Source organism: Ursus arctos, unplaced genomic scaffold (genome assembly GCF_023065955.2).
Source record: "Ursus arctos isolate Adak ecotype North America unplaced genomic scaffold, UrsArc2.0 scaffold_11, whole genome shotgun sequence".
NCBI classification, from domain to species: Eukaryota; Metazoa; Chordata; class Mammalia; order Carnivora; family Ursidae; genus Ursus; species Ursus arctos.
Genome location: NW_026622775.1, coordinates 43,672,206 through 43,678,205, shown reverse-complemented (window position 1 = coordinate 43,678,205; position 6,000 = coordinate 43,672,206).

The window sequence follows — 6,000 nt, the reverse complement described above, 5'->3', positions numbered from 1 at the left end:
GAGGCCTAACTTTGAGAACACAATTGCATCACTCTCTTCTGAAATGAAGTGAAGTGACCTATTGTCAGGAGTAAGGGACTAGTTCAAGGACATGAAACAGTATACCAGATCACCTTCCCCGAAGCTTCAGAGGAGGGAACTGTCAGGGCCAAGGGCAGGTGGCCCCCAGATGAGCCACGTGGCATGCGGACTATTTGAGCTGAAGGCAGTTGAGACCCTACAGTTTCCTGAGAAAATTTCCTCCTCCCTTAACTGCATGGAAGAAGCTAAATTGGGGTTTTTTTTCCAGATTAAGGGTTAATAGCAGACATAACTGTTATCTGAATGATCCATGTGTATGGAAGGGCAAACTTCTAATTATGAAACATCTGCTCTTCTTATTACCCCGTGAATTGTATTCCTTTCTTCTCAAGTTCCGACCAATACCCCCCTCTCCTTAGTTCAGGATGACAAATATGCCATATTCCTGTCTTTGGAATTCCTATGTCTGTGCAGATTCCCTGTACATATGCTGTTCAATTTGATTATCTCCTGTTAATCTGTCTCCTGTCAATTTGACTCTTGGTCCAGCTAGAAGTACCCTTGAAACGGAAAGGAATTCTTGCTCCCTGATGCCCTCTTCTCTGTATACCCCACGCTGAGACGAATTAGTTATGGAGGAACAGAAGGAGCTTAAGGAATTGCTTAGTCAGCCCTAAAGTTAACACTATTTAAACATCAGTTCAATGCATGAAAAATAAATAAATAAAAAGGCAATATGTGGCCTTCAGAAATATCAACTGAAATGACTCACAACAAATTAGTTGAGTAAGTTAAATATTTTTTTTTTAAGATTTTATTTATTTATTCGACAGAGAGAGACAGCCAGCGAGAGAGGGAACACAAGCAGGGGGAGTGGGAGAGGAAGAAGCAGGCCCACAGCGGAAGAGCCTGATGTGGGACTCGATCCCGCAATGCCGGGATCACGCCCTGAGCCGAAGGCAGACGCTTAACCGCTGTGCCACCCAGGCGCCCCGTGTAAGTTAAATATTAAATGTATTATAACTACTGTTTTCAAGCCTTTCCCAAAGATGTGACAATAATAAACCTTAGGCTGGTGATGAAAAGGAACACATTTTTGAAGGGTGTTCTCAGGTCTCTGCATGTGTTTTTCAAGGTTTTGGTGTTTCGCCAGTTTTTCCTACCATGGAATCAGGGCTTCTATTTTGGGATCATTTCATGGAGGAGAATGTTCTTTAATTTCAACAATTCCCATCTGATTTATATTTGTATGCTCCTTAATCTGCGTGGTTCAGAGCCCAATGAAGATTTCTTGGTGGAGCCGCCAGTACTTGAGTACACGTGTCTATTCTAAAACCGTTCACAATTCTTAAAAGCCTCTAGATATTTCATCAAAGTGTTGATCTTTCCTAGTCTATGTTCAGTTACATGACTATTACTGATACAAAAGGAAATAGGAGAGAATGAGCTGCTAATTCGCTCCTTTGAATACTTCTCTTTTTATCTTTTCTTTATTGAAAAGAAACCACAACAAAGAACAAAGTCAGCTCTGGGGACAATATGGTGTAGTAGTTCATTGCATACACTCTTCAGTCAGACTGCTTTTCTCCCCCATGGTTTAGTAGTGGTGTGAACATTGGACAAGTCACTTGAGTCCTTTGAATACAGTTTCATCACTTATAAAATGGGAAAAATACTAGGTCAATACACTCCAGGGTTGAGATGATTAAAAATAGTGCCCACCTCACAGGTTTATTGTGAAGAGCAAATCGTTAATACAAATGGGATGCTTAAAGCAAGAGTGGCACCCATCATGCACTGAGAAACCATCAGCTAATCTTATTTTTGAGGTTGTTGCTGTTATTGCTGTTTTTAAAATCAGCCATTAACATGACTAAACCCCATGAGTGCCCCCTACAGAAACGTAGGACTGGCCAGCCCTAAAGTTCACTGGCCTCCACTGGCAATGGACGCATAGCAAAAAGAGCCAAAACACGGCAATTAGAAGATCTGGATCAGCCTTGTCAGTTACTGCTTGGCAAGTTAACCTGAATCCCAAATTCCCAGTTTCACAATGGTGGTAACACTGCCTGGCCCACTTTCTTAAACTAAGGTACTAGGAGACTCAAATGAGACATGTTGGAAGGCTTCTCATGAACCTCGAAGAGCTACACCACTCTGTTACTGATTGTATGGAATTAGTAGTTGAATGAACCAAAGACTCACATAAGAAAACACTGAATGACAAGTGACAACTAGACAATCTTTTGGCTGTGTAGTGGCCAAGGGCAGGCTCCCCCAGGATGGGCCACTTGGCTGTAAACATTGCGTTGAGTTAAAACCAAACAAAACCCAGCAGATTCAGAAAAAGCTTTTTAAGCCCCCTCTCAACTGCCTGCAGGTAACTGGAGGGGGAGAGCTGTGAGCAGAGATTCCTCTCTATCTAAGATACTTATTTGCATAATGGTATGCAAACTATTTCTTTGCTTTGTCTTCCAAACATCTCCTTTCACCTTCTTCCTAATGGTCTTCTCCTCTACATCCTCAGATTCTTACCCCTCTCCTTAGTTCATATAAGCCTCAGGTTGCCTCACTGTCTTTGGAATTTCTTGTCTATGTGGATTCCCATGTGTATGAAATTCACTCTGATTTCCCCTGTTAATCTGTCTCATGTCAATTTGATTCTTGGTCCAACTAGAAGGATCTTGAGGGCATAAGAAATTCTTTCTTCCCAACAGCTGCATCTACCTTTGACATTCATATTGCTGTTCTTTTCTTTTTGGTTGAAAATAAAATTCAAACATAACTAAATGATACAATAATGTTATGCATTTTCTAACAAACACAAGATGAGTAAAAATAATAAAAAGGAAAGAAATTGTCCATTGATCTATTTACCTAGAGCATGAGCTTTTTTTTCTGAATGGGAACTTTATCAGCAACATAAAAAGTTAAAATTAGCCCATGCCAATATGATAAAATAATACTCATTTCCATTGACATTTACAGCAAAACAATTTCATTGAATGTAATCATGAGTATGTTTACAAAACATAAGTATTTAATAAAATGTCACTTAGACTGCATTTTGAAGGATCTTTATGATTTCTGGTGTCTGTATATAATGGCTCCCCACATGGCAAAGAAAGTCAAACTGGAATGCAGAAACAAAAAATCCTAAACTGGTTTAACCAGATTCAAAGAGCTGGTAATGAGGTTTCACTTGAGAAGCATCAATACCCTCTTGAAAAGATTAGAGTGTGAAACAACATTTGCTCTACTAGAATGATTTTAATGCTGTTTAGTCAAAAAAAAAAAAAATCTTTCCTCTAAATAACCTTTGCAGTTTACCAAGCACTTTCATGCACATTATCCCCTTGTCTATGAAGGAGATGGTCTTGTTCATTTTAGATGTGAGGACCATTTGCCCAGAGGAATAAGGGACACATATGATGATAAGGGCCACGGCTCTACTCATTGACCCCAAGGCAGATCATTAGATTCCAAACCTATAGCTCTTTCCTCATGACATCATTCTTTTCCTTTATGTGTCTGGAGAAATCAACAGTTGGTGTTCGTTTATTACAATGCATGATAGAATGAAAAGAAATCAAAAGAGAAGTTATCTGCAATGAGCTATGTAAATTGGAGGAACTTGACATAAACCTCACTTTTCTTGTCTTTAAAACAAGACATTATAGGTAGTAACTTTTATACTTTCTGTAGGATTTTGGTAAGGATCAAATGAGTAGATACAGATGAATGCATTTCATGTATGGTACAACTTAGTGCACATTGGGTTTGCTATCTTTATTATATGATTTTCTGTCTGAATTAAATGAATTGTGAACATTCTTGTGAGAAAATACCACAAAGGAGATATGAGACTGCATAAGACTTCTGCATAAGACTTCTGGCCTTTGACCCTACTATGACAAGCTATTGAAATGGCTAAACCTGTGAAAATAAGGCAACCGTGAAGAAGAAATATGATAATGTATGTAAATGACATAGTACAGCGTCTGACACACAGTAAATACTCATCAAATGCGCATTTACAATCCATTTAAGAAATGCATTCATAAAAATGTAAATAGTCCATTTTAACATGAAGTAAGATAACACTTGACTCTTCAATGACATTATAGAGAATAGAAGCCATGGTTTCCTGATCCCTTCCTGTCACTCCAACCCCACAGATAGGAGCCAAAGTCAGCAGAATAAAGCTGTTCTTCATTCTATTACCTTAAGGGAATGAAAATCAAACCACGCAGGACTATGTTTTTAAATTTTATCTGTCAAAATAATGTGCATTCATCTTATTGGCCTTTCCTTGCCTTTCCTTTCCTTTCCTTTCCTTTCCTTTCATCTCTGCCAAGAGACCCATTTAAAAAAGGCCACAAATAAATGGCAATAATTTTCAAGATCACTCAGACCTACTTTCTTGGCCTGCTATGGAAATCTGTGGTTTCTCTAGTGTCACTTAGGTAAAGGTGATTTTAGTGAAGCCAAGAGTTATCCCATATGAAAAAGAAAAAAAAAGTGGTACAGTAGAGAGAAATGTGAACTGAATAGGGAGTCCTGAGCTGTGATGTGGCTCTTCACACATATGTAACAATTGATATATTGTGGTAGGCAGAATCATACCCTCCCCTCCCCATCCTCTTCCTCTCCTTCAGATGTTCATGTCCTAATCCCCAGAGCCTGTGAATGTGTTACCTTATATGGCAAAAGGAACTTTGTACACATGATTAAGTTAAGGACATTGATATGTGCAGAGTAGCTTGGATTTTCTGAATGGGCTAATATAATCACAAAGGTTCTTATAAGAGAAAGACAAGAGTATCAAAGTCAGACAAGATGTAGTGATAGAGGCAGAGGTGGGAGTGATTCAAAGAAGGAGCCATGAGTCAAGGAATGCAGGTGGCCTCTAGATACTGGAAGAGACAAGAAAATGGATTCTTCTCTAGAACCACTAGAAGGAATGCAGCCCTGCTGACGCCTTGATTGTAGGACTTTTGACCTTCAGAACTGTAAGGTAATAACCTTTGGTTTTAAGCCACTAAATTTTTGGTTACTTGTTATAGCAGCAATAAGATACTAATACAGTTTTCTCAGTATCTTCTGAATCAAATTCTGAGATCTCTTGAAGACCTTGTTAAGGACTGAAGATTTATGTCCCCTAAAATCCATATGTTGAAGCCTCTTCCAATTCCCAACGTGATGATATTAGGGCCTTTGGTAAGGGATTAAGTTTAGATGAAGTCATAAGGGTGGGGTCCCTGAAAGAGAATTAGTGTCCTTATAGGAAGAGGAAGAGGCCAGCCATGTGAGGACACAGCAAGAAGACAGACATCTACAAGCAAAGAAGAGGGCCCATTTTAGGAAATGAATTTGTCAGCACCTTAATCTTAGACTTCCTAGCCTTTAGAACTGTGAGAACTAGATTCTGATATTTAAGCCACCGGTCTATGTATTTTGTTATAATAGCCCAAGCTGACCAAGACAGACCTCTAAGTTATATTTCTTTTTTTTCTTTTTAAATTTTTATTTAAATTCTAGCTAGTTAACATAGCGTACAATATTGGTTTCAGGGGTAGAATTCGGTGATTCATCACTTACATACAACACCCAGTGCTCACCATAAGAAGTGCCCTCCTTAATACTCGTCAACCAACTAATCCATCCCCCACTCACCTCCCTCCATCAACCCTTAGTTTGTTCTCTATTATTAAGAGTCTCTTATGAGTTTGTTCCCCCCGTCTTTTTTTATAAGTTATATTTCTATACTAATCTTTCAGAAATGTCAGTAAAAGTAGCAAATGTCCCACTCTATTCCATGTATATACTATTACTATGTGTATCGATCTCTTCTTCTCCTGTTGGCTATGTTGTGTTTCACTGATCATACTGATATAGCTTATATATACTTTAGGACCATGGGCCCCTCTTCCCATTGTTAGCCACATTCTTCTTTGAAAGAATGATCTTTCCCCAGAA